The sequence below is a fragment of the Narcine bancroftii genome, chromosome 3, assembly GCF_036971445.1.
Source record: "Narcine bancroftii isolate sNarBan1 chromosome 3, sNarBan1.hap1, whole genome shotgun sequence".
NCBI lineage: Eukaryota > Metazoa > Chordata > Chondrichthyes > Torpediniformes > Narcinidae > Narcine > Narcine bancroftii.
In genome coordinates, this window is record NC_091471.1 from 351585662 (window position 1) to 351603886 (window position 18225).

Here is an 18225-nt window from a genome sequence, read left to right on the forward strand (position 1 = left end):
GTGCAAAAAGCAGGGAGGAATCTGAATACTGAATAAAAAGGGGAGGAGAGGAGGGAAGAAGGGGCAGGTGGAGGGTAGAAGAAAAGAAGCTGATGGGGAGGGGCAGCGCTCTGAATGGGAAGAAAAGGGAAGGAAGTGGGGATTTGGAGGAAAGGAGACAGAGATAGGGAAAAAGAGAGGCACGGTGGGGAGAGGGGAGGGGGCTTAACAAAAATCAGACAAGTCAATATTAATGCCACCTGGATGGACATTGGGTAGCCTTGGTTTGCCAATACATGAGGCCATGTACAGACATGTCTGTGTGGAAATGGTGTGTAGAATTAAAACAGTTGGCCATTGGGAGATCCCCATTGTTGCAGCAGATAAAGTGAAGGTGCTCAATGAAACAATCTGCCATAAAATAATATTTTTAAAAATCTTTATATTGAAGCTAGCTGCTACAAGCTATGGCTCTGTGGAGCCTATAGCACAGGAGAGGTTATAGCTGTATGCAGGTTAGCTCACAAAGAACATGCTGATCCCAGAAAGAATGACACAAACCCCAGTTGAATGTAGTTAACATTGAGCTTTATTGGGCTCACAGCCCTGCTTTTATTCTCAAGCTGAGGGGTGTCGTCAAAACCCGCTCAGCGCTAATTGGTGCATTTGCGATCCGCTTTCCTTGATAGGCCAGTTAGGCTTCTTTAGTTGTAGCCAATTGGAGGGTAGTGCTGCGGGCCTCATGCAGCCTGCTGGATAATCGCGTTCATCCTTCATTTTGTGAGGCACCCCAAGGGGATTGTAAGGGGCCGCTACAATATCATCAATATTTATAACGAAAAGCAATGGACTTCCAATCACAAAAACTTGCGTCAATTATTACACTCTGCCTCCAGATGTATCCAATTTGAAACTCCCCCTTAGATGTCATGTGGCTTTACTGTTTTGACCAACCTGCTATATGGGATCTTATCAAAAGCTTTGTTTAAAAATATCTATAACCACATCAAATGTCCCACCTTCATTGACCGTCTTTGTTTTCTGCTCAAATAATTCAATCAATTTTCTCAGATATGAATTTCCCTTAAATCCTTTTGTATTTAATAGAATTCATTTCAATATTATACACGGGTGTTAAGTTAAACAAACTGTCCTGAAATGCCGTAAAGTTAGACTGCACAGAAACTAGTCCTTCACCCCAACTTATCATGCCGACCAAGTTGTACACTAAAGCTAGACCTATTTACTTGGCCACATCTTTCTAATCCCTTCCTCTACATGTACCTGTCCAAATGTCTTTTAAATGCAACAATTGTGCCAGCCTCAACCACCACCTTTGGCAGCTTGGTCCAAATATCCATCACTCTCTGTGTGTAAAAGGTGCCCCTCAAGTTACTTTTAAATCTGTCACAAATCTATGCTTTCTAGTTTCAGACTCCCCCTACCCTGAAAAATATATCACTATTTATCTCATCTATGTCAATCATGATTTTATAAACCTTTATTAGATCTTCCCTTGGCCTCCTATGCTTCAGGAAGAAAAGTCCCAGCCTATCTAGCCTCTCCTTATAATTCAAGCCCACCCGTCCTAATTACATTCTTGTGAATATTTTTTGCATCCTTTGCAGCTTAATAATATTGTTCCTTTCACTGAACTGCATACAATACACCAAACGTGTTGTCCCTGCTCTTGTATTTAAATACTTTGACTGATGAAGGCAAGCGTGCAAAACACCTTCTTCACCACTCTCTCAACTCTATCTTCACTTTCATGGAACTCTGTACCTATATCTCCAAGTGTGTCTCTTCTCACAGGACTCTCTGCCCTGGTTTGACCTACCAAAATGCAGCACCTCATACTTGCCTGCGATAAATTCAATGTGTCTGTTTCTTCTTCGACCTTTTAAACAACAGAACATTATTAGCCATCCTCATAACCACATGTCACGTCGGAACTCTTGGATATGAGCTTAGCCTGTTTAAATGTTCACTAATTTCAGATATTAAATCTACTAAGCTTGATCTGAACTGCTTCAAATGCATTTGCATCTTCCTTTAAATGAAACCAGTACTTATTCCAGATGTAGTCTTACCAATGCCCTATATAATTGAAACATAACCCCCAACTTTTGAAAACAGTGATTGCTCACAATTTCAGTATTTATTTCTTCTGTTCAGCAGACAGATAGCTGCCACCAAATTCATCACTGTGCTCATTAATGGGCATTTGCTTGGAAGAAAGGTTATGGTTGTGAAGCTGTCTCCACATATGTTGACCATTGTGCATGTTCAGTATTTTCTCCTTTTATTTCAGACTTCTTGCACATTTTATTTTTCTGTTACTGCTGTCTGCTAAGCTGGGGTCAGCTTTTTATCTAATTGGACCTTTGTGAAGTTCTTCATTGTGTTTAATATATTAAAGGCACTTTATACATATTGTTTTACACACACACACACACACACACACACACACACACACACACACACACACACACACACACACACACACACACACACAGGTCGCTGGTCTTTCAGCTGTTTTTGGGAATGAATGTATGTTGAAAATGTTTTATCAACCTCTGTTCTGAGTCCGTATTAACTAGACAGCTGTAACCATAAATTTGCATTACCACTTGAGAATACACAACTTCAATCTACAGCTCCTGCAGTTAAAGGTCACAATGGACAGTTTTAGGGGAGGGGCAGTGGCGCTTCTAATATTAAAGAGATCCACGTTTATTTCAGAAGTTTCCAACTCAGTCTTTAAATACAATAAAGAAAATCTGTGTTTGGGAAATATTTTTTCCCCTGCTCAAAGATGTTTGAAGATCAAGGAAGAGTCACTGCGGTCTGATAAGAGGATAGAGAAGACTTTTGCCCTTTAATTTTTTTAAAATTCACGTGCAAACACCTAGCTGTTGCTTGTTCGGTTGATTGAAGAATGGTGGTGTTTTCAGAAATCTAAATGAAGGCCACTGTCGAAGAATGCACACAAACTGCTGTGGTCTCAGCTCATTGCCAAAGGCCACATTTAACAATTCAGTCACGTGCGAGGTCTTGAATGTTGGTTTGTGATCCTAAGAACACAACACAATCACAGCAGACAGCTCATTTAAAGACCACAAATTCATCAAAGTAGGTCAAGTACTATTTTATCCTGAACTGTAGACTATTATTTTTCTTTCAAAAGGAACATTTAAAACTAATTATTGTCTACAAAGAGAGGACAGTTGCAGAATAAAATAATTCAGTCCTCAAAAATAGTCTCAATAAAATCGAAAGGCAGAATCTGTCCCAAATGAAAATAAATACCACTTCAGTTAGCTTGAGTAATTTCTAGTAATTTACATGGACAAGAATGTGGAAAGCTACAACACGGTACAGGTTCAGGCCCACAATTTTGTGCTGAACTAATAATATACTCTTAACAACTGCCTAGAATTTCCCGACTGCATAACCCTCCATTTTTCTCAGCCTTTGGTGATATTCAGTAATTTTACAATGGACTGAAATCAACCTGGATGGTATTTGGGCAAATATTAGATGGGGAGCTATTTCATTGTGCGCTGTCAACAGCCAAGCATGGAGGTGAGAAATGACCCATGCATGTTCCTTGTCCAACCTACTCCTGCCACCTCCCAGAACATGTGTTCTGAACATTTTCTCAAGATCGTGGGAGGGGTTGGTGGTGGTGTCTGGCTCTCTCACTCGAGAAATCAAAATTCGTAAATTACACAATTACGCACAAATTCCCATTCTTGACATTTATTCAATAGAGACAGATTACTAGTAGGAAAATAAACCTAAATATCTCTTGATTGCATAGGATTTTTCCAGTTACATCTTTGAGAGTTCACACATCATCTATAGAAAGAGTAACAATAAACATTTTAGATCTAAGACCCTTGGACAGAACTGAGAATGAAATAAAATGTTTAAATTAGATTGTTTTTAGCTGCAGATAAGATATTGAAGCAATAAGGAGGACAAAGGTATATGTGAGGTGAGACCAAATGGCAGTTGGTATATTCCCAGCAGGGAAGTCTGTACTGAGAAAGAAAAATAGAGTGAAAAATCAGATAGAGTGAGATTGAACACCATAAATGGCTGTGATACTTCATTACCCAATGAGCTGAACATTTTCCATGCCTGCTTTGAGGAGAACTCAAAAGTGTCTACGAGAATTCCTGTAAAGTCTGATGACCCTGTGATATCTGTCTCTGAGGTTAAAGTCAGAACATCATTGTCGAGTTGGGAGGAGTATCAGGTTCAGAGAGAGAGTCTGGACACAAGTGTGGCAATCACATGTAACTTTAATTTATACTCGTGACTCAAACGGGAAAACATTAAATGGTAATTATTTCACTTAAGCAATGATATATACATTCACCTCAGACCTACGTTGGACTCTTGACAATAGTAAACATATACTCTACATGCTCACATACTTGAGTACGTACACTACAAACAGGGACTCTTACACATACCCAGTTCCCATTGGGGATGTGGATCTCTGCAAGTATTGTTCTATCATAATCCTACAGTTCAGCTTCAGTGTAGTGCACACCTTAACCATGACACTTCCAGCGATGTCCACAGTAGCAACCTGGCATGGAGCAATGTCTGGGATTTGGACCATGAGGCAGAAAGAAAGAATGTGATGTGCATTGGTGTTAATCTGTGCTTCTAGTCAAAAATGACCCTAGGTGATTTAAATTAGTCATTGGAAAGGTGTGTACTAATGGGTGGCTAGAGTCCAACCTTGATTGACAGGTGATGTGACTTCTGAATAAATTTCAATGAGGAAGGACATGTGATCACCCACAATACATACATTCCAGACAGGCAAGGAGGCCATGTTTCTTCCACACACAATATTCCACTCCATGGAAGTCACATTACTCTGCAATCTCTACGAAGACAATAAATAACCCTATGTACATTATAACTATAAAAAAAAAGGAAAAGTGAAAAAAAAAAGCAAAAAGAGGTATTCAAAATGATACCAATCAAGCAGATCAATATTTACACAAGCACTCCCCTGGACAAGGCACATAATTAAATTCAATGACAATGCCTCACCAGCTCCCCCCCCCCACCACCACCGACCAAATAGGTCTCTGTGTTTTTGATGGAGAAAAGTGCTGTGGGAGCTGCTCGCCAGTGTTAGAAGGGAGAGTAGAGAAAAAAATTTGGTCATCGACTTGCATGTCTGTTTTCTCCAACTTGGCTGGCAAATGTGAGCACCCTTACCACCAACATCTGCGGTAGGCAGTGCAAGGTATCCATCAGGTGCCAGAAACCTCTCTTGGCTTGCACATCCCGCACCTTGGCCTCACGCTTGGGAACTCCCTAAGCATAAGGCCCAGATGCCTGTCACTTTGCTATCCTGTGGTGAAGCAGGGGTCAGATTGGCAAACGTATATCCAGGGTGTACCCTTTGCACCCCATTTTGCTGAGCTGTTGTCTGACACCAGAATGCCTTTCCTCCTCACATTCTCTTTAAACGGGTGCCACAAGTACCCATGTTGGATCCTTGTAATGATAGTCAAGAGTCAGAACTGAAAGTTAGCCAATTTGTCATTTTAAATAAAAGCTCCTGAAACACCTGGCCCATAAGATATTTGTTTCTGTTAATAGATGGGTGCAGGCAACACTGTCATTGTCAAGTGAAACAAAATATATAGATTTCTTTCTAGTCTTTGATCTGCGACACTCTACTTATAAACTATAACTTTGAAACAGTGAACTGTAACTTCAATTCCCTGACTGTGCTTATTACTACAGCTCATGGCGATTAAAAACAAGAAAAACAAAACAAAAAGTCCATGAATGCGTGTTAAAAAAAAAGATGCTGTAACAGAAATAGAAGCCAGGACACCCACATTTCATTCCTCAAAAAAGACATATCTCTATTGTATTGGATGTGAGACTTTATCACGCAAGTTCGAAAACTTCCGGTTTTATTGTTGATGCATTTGAGCACAGAGGTGCTATTGGTCTAAAATATACAGTCTGTTTGTTTCATCTGCAACTCTCTTTTCAACATTGTGTCCATTCTGCTCACCATGGAAGTAGCCCTCTACTCCATTTGTGAGATAGTGACTCGTTTCAATGGAGCCATTTTGGCCTTTCCCATTGAAAATCCACAATTTACTTGATTCTTGTTATTATGCAATAACAATAACAAGTAACTAACAATTCTAAAACCATCTTCACATGCATCAGGTATTACAGTTACAAAATTTGTGGTTATAAAGAATCCGTCAATCTTGAAGTCTTCTAGCTTATGCAGATCCTGAATCCAACACGTCCATTCCTGTACACTGGATTCTGGTATATCATCATCCCAATCAATTCTCTGCCTACACAAATCTTGCAGGATCTTCTTGGAACTCAATATTCCTAGAGGATCATATATTGAACTGAATGTTGATAGAATACCCCTTCTTGTGAGAGGTTAGTCCTTCAAAAATAATTTTGAACTTAAAGACGTCACACTAATCACACCATTGTACACCTAACACCCTCTTAATAGGAAGGTTGTCATGGCCTAAGCCCAAATTCTTAATTTCTTTTGCCCTCACTCTTTCAGGTATGGCAGCCAATACCTGGTGACTAATACTTGTCCATTTGATAAGTAGAAATTCTCCTTTGATGTAGATCATTCTTAAGAATTCACCACTGACATCCAACACATTGCGGGTAAGACCAATATGGTGGCTGATGCGCTGTCCTGCCCACAATCATGTCAATCAGGCCCTGACCCAGGGAATGGACTATTTCACCCTAGCCAGGGCATAGCAGGATGACCCCGAGATTCCGGCATACAGAACAGTAGTTTCCGGTGTTACGAGCACAGAGGACCCTAAAATCCTGCAGGAATAGATATTCACCAAGACAAATGGTTACTGAAACAAAAGTTGCTTTTAATTATCTTTAAACATGAAAACAGGATCAAACTTTAACTTATTACTATTAACTAACCTAATTTAACCCTCTTCTAATTTTAAGCACGTGTATGTAATGTGTGTATAAGTTCAGAAAAGTTCTTTGATTCACAGTCCAATCTCATCAAGTTTACTGGTTGCAGGCAATTCTTATACTGAGCACAGAATTTAACATTTATGAAGTTCACCAGGCTTTGGTGCTTGAAAGGTAAATGGCTACCTCTCAGTTTTCAGATAGAGATTTGTTGTTCGCTGGGCACCCACAACTGATTCCTTTTTAACCAGCCACTTCAGTGTCTTGCTGAAGAACTTGCCCCCTCAGGATTTTCCAGATGATAACCTCTTTCTTTCAGGTCACCACAGAGTTCCTTTTTGTTTCTCTTATTTCATTAGATTAGGCATTAGGCAGCCAGTCCTCTCCTCTTGCATGAACCACAAGGGCTTGGACCAGGCTGAACTAAGCACTCACAACCTGTCTTTCCAATGGGGTTTTCCACAAGCTTGCCAGTTTGACCTGTTTCAGTCCCAGCTGCTGCTGCTGACTGAAGTACTGCAGAACTGAATTCCCTCTCCCCCCCACCTCTCTCTCTCTCTCTCTCTCTCTCTCTCTCTCTCTCTCTCTCTCTCTCTCTCTCTCACTAAGAAAAAGCCTGTTTGACTCTCTCTACTTGCAAAACCTCATGACCATCTTAGAACAGCAAGGTCCACTCCAGACAGCCTGTGGCTCCGACAAGTTCTTTCATCTGCGGCCTTTTTGTAAACAACAATCCATTAGTGAAGTCTCTTGGGCACTCTCCAAAGTTTTTGCAAAAGCTATTGGAGCTGGCCTGTCTCGCGCGAGCAGAGTTCCAGTATTTTAAATAAGATCTGTTTTAAAGTGTTTGTATGTGATCCACAGTAAAAAACCTGCCCCAATTTATCTTCCAAAAACATATCTATATACAATACAAACATCACATAATCTGTCACACCAGCCTCAGACTGAAGGATGTGGTTATCGATCCTGGCAACCAGATGCTCCTCTGTAACACCTCCACTGGCAAACCCCACCCCATCATGCCGGCAGCGTGGAGGTGGCAGGTCTTTATCACGGTGCACGACCTGGCACATCCAGCCATCAGGATCTCTGTTAAAATGGTGGCCAGTAGGCTCGTCTGGCTCGGCCTTCAGAAACAGGTCAGTCCCCCCCCCAGACTTTTGATCCAGCACAATGTCATTTCAGCCATGTCCATATTGATATTGTTGGGCCACTGCTGGTCTCCAGTCGGGAGAGATATCTCCTCACCATGATTGACTACTCCACAAGGTGGCTGGAGGCAGTCCTGCTGGCCGACACAACCACTGAAACCCCCATCAGGCCACTGATTAACACCTGGATGTTGAAGTTCAAAGTCCCAGAGCAGATGACCTCTGATAGAGGTACTCAGTTCACTTTGGGACTCTGGATGGTGCTGGCCAAGTTGAGAACCCAGCTCCACTATTCCACAGCTTACCACCCTCAGGCCAACAGGTTGGTAGAGCAGCTCCACAGGCATCTAAAGGCACCTTGATGGTTTGGCTCAAGGTGCCAAACTTGGCCGATGAGTTATCCCGCATCCTCCTGGGGAATCTGCACTGTGCTGAAGAGGACTTCAACACCTCAGCAGCCAATATGGTATATGGCACACCGTTAGTGATTCAGGAGGATTTCTTGGCCACTGCCAAGGACCCAGAGGACCCCACAGCTACATTGACTGTAGAGGGAAAAACTGAACACTTTAGCACCTCCACCACATGGCCAGGCCAAAGGCTCCATCTCCAAAGACTTAGAGACCTGTGAGTGCATTTTCTTTCGGAGGGGGCCACAGCGAACACCTCTGTAACAGCTGTATGGGCAGAATAAAGTAATCAGACTCAACGGGTCAATATGGGTGCTGGATATCGGCAGTAAGGAAGAGACTTTCACTATCTTAGCCAACCACTCTCCATTCTACCCCCATGACGCAGAGGCCATCGAAAGTGGCGAACTCCGCTCTGATCACCGTTTCTGGAGGGTCATGTAGTGGCCTGTTAACCGGAATGCAACCCAGTACACAAAATGGCTGACAATGTGGTGACCACGCAGACCCCATGGGGACCAACAACCTTCATCCCAGGTGACCACCTGAATGGCGGGAAACAATGAGCAACGTTGAGAACACCATCCAATCGGAGATCAGTGCTGCCATGATGTTTCTCCTGTCATTAGCAGTGGGAAGAGAACACACTACAATGGTTTCTTTTCTGGTTTCAACAACTGAACTTCATAGTTCTTTTATCCGGTAGGGTAATTGATCTATAATGATTAGCATATTAGTAGGCATGTCAAGCTCTCATAGATGGCCAATCTCAGTCATGACGTTGCAGCATCCTCTAAGAAAGAGGGTGTAAGCTTGTAAACCCTTTGTGTCATCTGTTCTTATTGATGACCATAAAGAGCCTTCTGTAATAAGCTGTAGAAATGTTATGTTGTTACCAAAATGCTTCTTCTTTTGGAAGAACTTAGCCTTTTGGTATCCTTCATTCGGAGCCATATGCTGGCAACTCTTTACAAGATCTTGTAAAGATCCACTCGTGAACTGTTCCAAATAATATAGACAATCCTCCAGGTTTAGGGTCTTAATTTCAATACTGTGTACAAAGGTTTTCATACACGCTTGGAATTAAAGTGGGTCACCATCAAATAATGGAATCTTTCTCTTTGGCAAGAGAGATTCTGCACTGAATTAACTATGCAGCCATTTCATCTTGCCTCATCATGGCTGGGCATGAGTTACTTTATTCACCCAGATTTCTATTACCTGCTAGGAGCAAGTGGCATTCTGTCTGTATTGTAAGATGGCATTAGGCTCACATCCCTGTCCAATAGGGTAATTATTGGGGTTTGAGATCTGGCACCACCATACCTTAACCTGTTTAGTTCGGGTCCATACACATCTCATAACCATGGAACTGGCTCAGCCTTGGTATTAAGTATTTTACTTTTCTGATGTCCTTCCTTCAAACATAACTCCACAGCGTCAGATGCTTTAGATAATTTATTTCGAGCACCAAATACCTCTGAGCCTTCTAGTGCCTTCAACCCGGCCTGATTAACAGCATTTTCTGTGTCCAGATCTAGCAGCTCCTTTATCTCCTTAACTGCTCCTCCTGTTCTTCAAAGGTGTATCTATCTTGAAGCAATTGCTGCTCCTTTTGCCTCTTTAGCTACCTCTACTGATCTTTTAAGTCAAATTTATTCTGAAGCTTCAAAGCTGCCATATCAGCCCGAATCTTTTCATGTGTAGATGGAGTACTTGAAACACTGGAGCCTGTTCTAGAACTCCTCTTGCTGCTCCTGCTTCCTGTATTTGATGTATTATCTTCTGGTCACAAGTCATCCTGTAAGTTAGATGTTGCCTTAATATCTGACTTTGTCTCCATTTTCTATTGTCCATCCTCCTCACCATCTTGTGACACAGCTTCAGCCATTTCCTTTGATTTTAGTTTCTCAATGTTTTTTGCAGTAACTCTGTGGGATTTGTATCCTAGCAGCCATTATCTAATCTTTCTCTATTGCCTCATTCAGTCTTGCTTGGAGTATTTTTATTTCCACTTATATTTAATTGTCGCCATTGTAATTCTTCTTTAAGTTCATTGACCATCTTCTTGACACGTTGCTTCACAAGTGCAGCAGCTTCAGTGGCGACTGCTATCTTATCCAGTCAGCTGACTGTCACACTAAGACATCAAACATGCACAACTTAAACTCCAAAACCAAAACATATCTCAAAGGACAAGTGGCAGTTTGCACCATCTGCTCAACATTTGGAAGAAGATTCACGTAGAAAGGAAAAAAAAAATTACCAACTACCAAAATTATTATTGATGCAAAATCAACTAGTCCCTTTCACAATAGATAACCTTTCCTTCAGAGAATGGGAGAGAAAAGGGATCAAAAGAATAGAAAATTGTTTTTTGGGAAATAATTTATTATCTTTTGAACAAATGAAGTACAAAAATGGTATAACTCACGGTACAATGTTTGCATACCACCAACTGAAAACCTACTTGAAGGACAAATTGGGAAGCAGGCTGAGGTTACCAAAAGGAAGCACCTTTGAATATGTGATTACAGACACAATGATAATTAAAAGATTTATAACAAACATGTATATCAAACTGCAAGAGAAAGAGAACAATGAAATAAGCTGTAAACCCAAACAAAAATGGGAACAAGATCTAAATATAAAGATAAAAAATGAAAGATGGGAAAAGCTGTGCTCCAGAACTATGAGAAATACAATAAACACGAGGTTACGCATGATACAATATAATTGGTTTCACAGGCTATACACCACGCCCCAAAAGTTAAATAAATGGGACCCAACAGCATGTTTTCGCTGTAAGAAGGAAAAGGGAACAACAGTAATTGCAATTTGGGCAAGTGAGAAAGTGGAAAACTTTTGGGAAGATCTAAATCAGGTATTAAATAAAATCACAAAAAGCAACATACCAAAAATTCCAGAGATCTTTCTTCTAAGTAGTATAAGAAGTAAAGAACTAGGCCTCAATTTGGATGAAGCACAAAAAAGATTTATTATGATAGCCTTAACTGTAGCAAAAAAATGTATAATGTCAACTTGGAAATCAGAAGAGAGGCTGAGAGTACAGCAATGGTACATAGAAATGAATAAAAGTATTCCATTGGAAAAAATAACATATAATTAAAGAAATAATGTCACAGTATTCAAACAAATTTTGGAACTGTACATGGAATACAACAGAGAGGGCCTACCGCGGATCTCCACCTCCTAAAATGACAGAATGAGAAGAAGACGAAATGAACTGACCCAGTGTGTAAAAGTAGATGACACAATTTTCTTGTTTATTTTCATTGTGTGATGACATTGTTTAATGGGTTTAATATATTGTATATGTTGAATGTTTAGAGGGTGGGGAGAGGGTGGGAAGGAGGGAGGGAAGGGAAGGGGGAAAAGGGGAGAAAATGACACTGTGTATATTCAAAAGAGAAATGTTTGTGTGTATTTTGGTCAGTATGGTTCATAGTGTGAAATATTAAAAATTTAAAAAAAAGGACGTGGCAGTTTCTCCAAACTATGTTCTAACTTACAATGAAGATACAGAAAAAATCCTTTAGTAAATCTTACCACTTTTTCAATGGTCTTGGTGATGCTGTTGGTGATCATGCCTCCTTGAGTCGAAATGCTCTAAACAGAGCCCAGTTGATCCAGTCCAAATTCAAAATCCATTTTCCAACTTTCTATTATCTTAAATCCATCTTTTATTGACAGAATATCAATAGTTCCTTTCATTGACTAAAAATTGTAGCGACTATTTCCCTTTATAATCGCTTACAGAAATTAGTTGTTGTCTATGACTCGTTCAAACAAATCTGCACTAAAGTTGAACTAAGTTTTCCATGGTTTATTAAACATTATATCAGTTACTACTTTATTACAAGCCATTAAAAACTTGTTAGATGGTACTATGATTAAACAATGGTTAACTGATCAATAAAAGTTGTCAGAACTCTTCTAATGTCTGCATTTTCGTAAAACAAAGAAAATCACACTGAACACTTATCTCAAACACGTAGAGAAAACTAGCTATTACCTTGAAGAAAGGTATTACTAGGAGATAGCATGAAATATATCAAGATCTAATGGCTGCTTGCAGAATTTGCTTGCAACTCACATTTTAACCCTTACAAATGGCATTGTGAAGAAAAGACCTCAGCATCTCTACTTCCTGAGGAATTTGTGGAGGTTTGGTATGACATTGAAAACCTTGGAAAATTTCTTCAGATGTGTGGTGGTGGAAAGTGTGCTCTCCAGGCTACATCATGGACTGGAATGGGGACATCAATACCCCAGAGCGAAAAGCCCTACAAAAGGTAGAGAACATCTACAGGAAATGCTACCATTGGAGAGCAGCAGAAATTATCAAGGATCCCCACACCACCCATCACATGCTCTGTTCTTGCTGCTACCATCAGGAAAAAGGTATAGGTGCCACAAGACTCGCACCACCAGGTTCAGGATCAGCTGCTACCAATCCACCATCAGACTGCTCAACAACAAACTCAATCAGGGACTTATTTAAGGACTCTTACTTTAGCATTTTGATTTTTTTCCTTTGTATTGCACAGTTTATTTACCTTTTTTTATTTGTTTACATGTATACATATCATTTTGAGTACTGTTTTTTGCACTACCAGTAAGTGGTAATTTTGTCTTCCCCGCAAGTAAAAGAATCTCAGGGTTGTATTTAATGCTGCACATGTACTCTGACAATAAATCTAAACTTTGAACTTTTAAATAACTAGCCACTATGAACTCAGGTCTACGCTGGACTGAACATAAGTGTTTTACAAAGCAATCATGAAATCTGGTTCTCAAAGGTCTATTGTGAACTTTGGGTGCAATATCCCTGATTGGAGGAAGTGCAAGTGAATCAATCTGTGTGCCTACCTGTTTGGCAGGAAAGGAAGAGGAGAATGGAGAAATGTTGCACAAGTTTTTTTTTGCATTTTGCATTTTATGATTTTCATTAAATATTCCCATTATTTTCTTTGATGCTTCTGAACAAAAGCTGCATTTGACAGGAAAGTACAATATTTTAGACACTTTTTAGTTTTAATTAATTTGAATGAGATGTCTCACTGAACATTAACACTGGCACAATAAAGCTGTGTGCTTAGTCCCTTGCTTTATTCTCTCTGTGCCCAATGGCATCACTATGGGTTGTGGACCGCACCGGGTGAAACCATCAGAGGGGGTGACACCAAAATGACTGTCTATAAAGTTTTTGTGTAGTGTTTCAACAGAAATTTATTTTTTATATAAAAATATCTCTGTAGTTAGTTATAACACCAAAAACATTTTTCATAAGCCCAGCTTATCAATATACCTTCAAGGCTGAAACTCTATGTCAATTTACTTTTGAACCTTCTAATGCACTCTGGTCAGAGTGCCCATCCTCCAGACCTACAAGGAACACATACCTGTTTCTTCTATACTCATATACTCGGTCCATCGTTGGGGGGTGGGGTGACACCATGAAGTACTGCACTGGGTGACTCCAACCCTAGTGATGCCACTGTCTGTGCCCACAGTTGTCCGGCCAAGTGCAACTTGACTTCAATGTGATTTGTAAATTATCTGATGACACCACCGTTGTTGACTAATGAATAATGATGAATCTGAATATAAGATGGAGATTGAGAATCTGGTTGTCATGCCAGAACAATCTTACTCTCAATGATAGTAAGACCAAGGAACTTATTGTGAATGTTAGAAAGAGAGGCACACTGTTTGAGGTAGCAGGGTGAAGAAAGTGTAAACAATGTGATGGGGGTCTTTTATGATGTTGGCTGCTTTCTTGAGGCAGTGCATCTTGTGTTCTATGAATGGGAGGACAGTGCTTGTGATGAATGTGGCTATGTCTGTCACTCTCTGTGGCCCTTTGAGTTCCTGGGCACTCAAGTTTCTGATCCAGGCTGTGATGCAACCAGTCAGTATACTTTCCACCAGATTGGTCTTACTACCTAAAGTCCAGCACTTCTTTCTTTCTTTTTCCCCCAACCGGGGTCTTGTGCTACCCCAACCAGAACACTATTCCAAGAACAAAGATGGGTCTGCCTATTGCAACGTCGCATATTTGCACTAACTCCAACGGTCAATATTTATGAATCCTTTAATATTTATTATCTATGTTCTTGCCAATGGACATTTAATTTATATTTATTTTTGTTAGTGTATCTTACATTCCTGGAAAATCAAAGCAAGAAGAATTTGAGCTTATCTTTACATTGTGCTTGTACATGACAACAAACTCTCATCATCATAACCACCCAGCTGTGGACCAGAACAGCAAACAGAATACCACTAATCTTATCTCACCCCACCCCCTCCCTTTCTAAGAGAAGACGCTTTCTAACCTGCTAAGTATTTTCTGTTCCAATTTCATTTTTTCACTATGTGCAGGCATCATATTGATAATTGCTCCAATATCAAATGGTAAACATCAGCAACTTTGCACATTGGAAAATAACGTATTTGCAATTACATCTGTACTGTGGTTATTTTACAATGTCAGGATAGTAAGGATGAGTTTAACCCATTCTGTTTACTAATCTCTGGTTTTAATGTCTGAACATCAGTACATTTTAATAAATGTGAATTCGAAATGTTCTGCATATGAGCAAAATAATGAGCTCAAAGCACACCCTATCGCATAGCCCCCAACAAGAATATTGACAGAAAGACAGACATGGGTACAGATATACATATATACAATGTTCACGAATGATAGGGTAGTTTCCCCACACTACACGTACACGGACAGATGTATATACACTAACTGAAGGATACAAAGGCACGATTCAATATTCCTTTATCGTCATGCACGAATACACAAAATGCACACATATATAGATACACTGCTGCAAATACAACAATGCATAATACACACACAGAAGCACACACATGAACATACCACACCCATACACGCAGAACCGACGCACAGGGCTGATACTCCTGTGCGTGCATTTATTTAGGGTTCGTGCCATAGTCTCATAAATAACAGGACTATTTCTCTATTGAAAAGGTCAGAGCAGGAATAAAAATGGTCACATATTTGATAACTTCATATACAAAGCCATATAAGTGAATGGTCATCTAATGACACTGAACCAGCAATCTGTTCTGCCTATTCCCTCCCCTCCACTAATTGCTGCCACTCATTCTCACTGATATCAATTTTCATTTACACAAATTCCTGATAACCCACACCCTCATCCCCACCAATTTAACGAAACTTGTACCAACACACTACATTATGGTGATGCTCTTCACCACTCCTTCCAGCTCAGCCTCCTTTTGGCCCTTCCTGGAGGCCCATTCATGTAGATTACTTTTAATACCAATAGCAGGCTAATTTTTCAGCCACCTGCTTTAAATCTGACTGAGTATACAGCACTTTAAATCTGTTTAGTGGAAAACATCCATGAATTCTTGAAAAACCTGCCTGGATTTTGATCAACAACCAACACCTGCTCCTCCAGGTACCTCACGTAACAAGTTTTGAGCAGCGAGACTGTTTCTGAGGCGGAGGATTCCAAATTGAAATAACCCATTCACTCCATGTCCATCCCTATTTCCCTACATTCCCCCTACTTTCTCATCTCCAATACCATTTCCTTGTGTCCACACGCTCTCTTCCCTATGTTCAAATACCTGCACCCACAGACGTATATCACAGTCTGATAATACAGCCAGGGGCCTTTTAATACGTTTGTTTAGTAAAACAGCGAGCAGGAGCTCACTGGCAGACCAATTGCCTTAGTTTAGTTTCTTTTAATATTTTCAATCTCCAATTTCTCCCATGAAAGTGTAGATAAAGGTATACCGAGGGGATTAATCGTAGTGATGTTATTACACTGTGGAAACTCGGCTTATAATGACTATTCAGTCAGAACTAGGATGTTAGGCATCATCTTATTAACTGTCCCTGAGGAAACATAAATTTAAATAGGCTTGTCAATATTATAAAATGCATACACTTCTTGTGAAGCATTTAAACTGATAAATTGAGTTTATACTAACTTGGTTCTAAAATAGCTCTGTGTTATTTCGGATTAGATCTTCTCATCCAAATTACAATTTGTATTCAGTTCTTCACCAAAATTCCTCTTCCAGGTTTTGGATGATGATACTAGTTTGAACACTGACCTTTTCACTTCTGAGCTTGGGCTTGACTCCATGGCAGACTGGTGGGTGAAAGGCTTCTCCTGTAGGGATCCCACAGGAAATGATATGAACAGCCTTAACCCAAGTTCTGCCGGGCATGACCCCAGACTACAAAACTGAGTTGGATTCAGCACTAATTGACACTAAATTTAAATTTACACATACATCATTGTACAGACCATTTCGGCCCATGAGCCCATGCCGCCCAATTAAACCTGATTGATCTATGCTCCCGGTAGGTTTTTGAAAGATGGCAGTTTCATTCAGTAAAGGCCCGAGTGGCCTGAAATGGGATGTAAAATTTTCTCAGAGATACAAATGAATGTTCTTCTGAGGTTTGGATTGAATTATAGTGCCATTATGTTTCCACATATTCTATTTGTGAAAACCATAAATGAGCAGGCGCCATGTTCACAAATTACAAGTCATTTGCTTGTGTATAAATAACTTCAGAAGAAAGCATCTGACTAAAATAAAATTATTTAGATGATTCAGGGACAGTCCCTACGCAAGTGTCTCCACCTGAAAAGTTGACTTATATCTTGTTGCCTCAGCAAATGCTGCTTGAACCATTGAGTTTTTCCAGCATTCTGGGTTTTTTTTTGTTCTGGATTCCTGCATTTGCCATCTCTTTTCACTTCTGGAAATGAATTGGTCCTTCAAACTCGTGTCTTTGCTCCAGGTCACGTTAATCCTATCCGATTTTAGAATCAACTACACTTGAGGAATCTCCAGGGAGCATTTTGCAATGACCACTGTTTCAGTGGTTATGGAACAAAACCTCACAATAATGACCAGTTTTCAACCCTGCACTATTTATTTCTGGTTTATTGCAATGCACAATTAATATATTATTCCTCCTCATAATCTTCCAAACTGCATAGGGACTAACACCAGCTCAGAGTATTTAATCAATTCATTCTTAATTCCCAACCAAATATTTACGTTGAACCAATTATTGGAGAATTCAATTACTGAAAGTTGCCTGATTTCTGTCCCAGTCATGCGTAAATATGTTGGAGAGCACAGTAATTTCTTATGAAATACCTTCAACTGATAACATTGTACCAAAGGCCTGAAAGTTACAGAAGACACCACAACAAAATTTCAGTTGAAGCAGAAAATACCAAAAATACAACATCTGTAGAGGGGACAATCCATTTAACGGTTGGGTCCAGAGTCAGTTCATCAGATCTGGACAATTTCTCTCACTATTTGCATTTTTCAGGAAAGAAAATTGGGGTGCAAAACCAGGGTACTGCACAACGATTGAGCAAAAGAAATAGCAAGAGAGAGGCAATAAGGGGATGAGCAGGCATGGGTAGGAAATTAGAAGGGATGGTTACAGGAGGAAGTAATGGGGGGAGAAGTGGGAGGAGGGAGATTTTTGGAAATCTGAAATAATAAGAAAATCTGTAAATTCAGGTAGCATCAGTAAAAAAATCCATGGTCATTCTTTGATAACTCATTAATCTTTGCCATCTTTTTCATCCAGCACCACCAGCTCATTTGTCATTCAGTCTGTC

At 40.1% G+C, this 18225-nt stretch overlaps 1 long non-coding RNA gene across 1 annotated transcript in view; it reads left to right on the plus strand.

Moving 5' to 3' along the window:
* Positions 1-18225, plus strand: part of LOC138759422 (uncharacterized) — a 122137-nt gene that overhangs the window by 71147 nt on the left and 32765 nt on the right. The window lies entirely within an intron of this gene.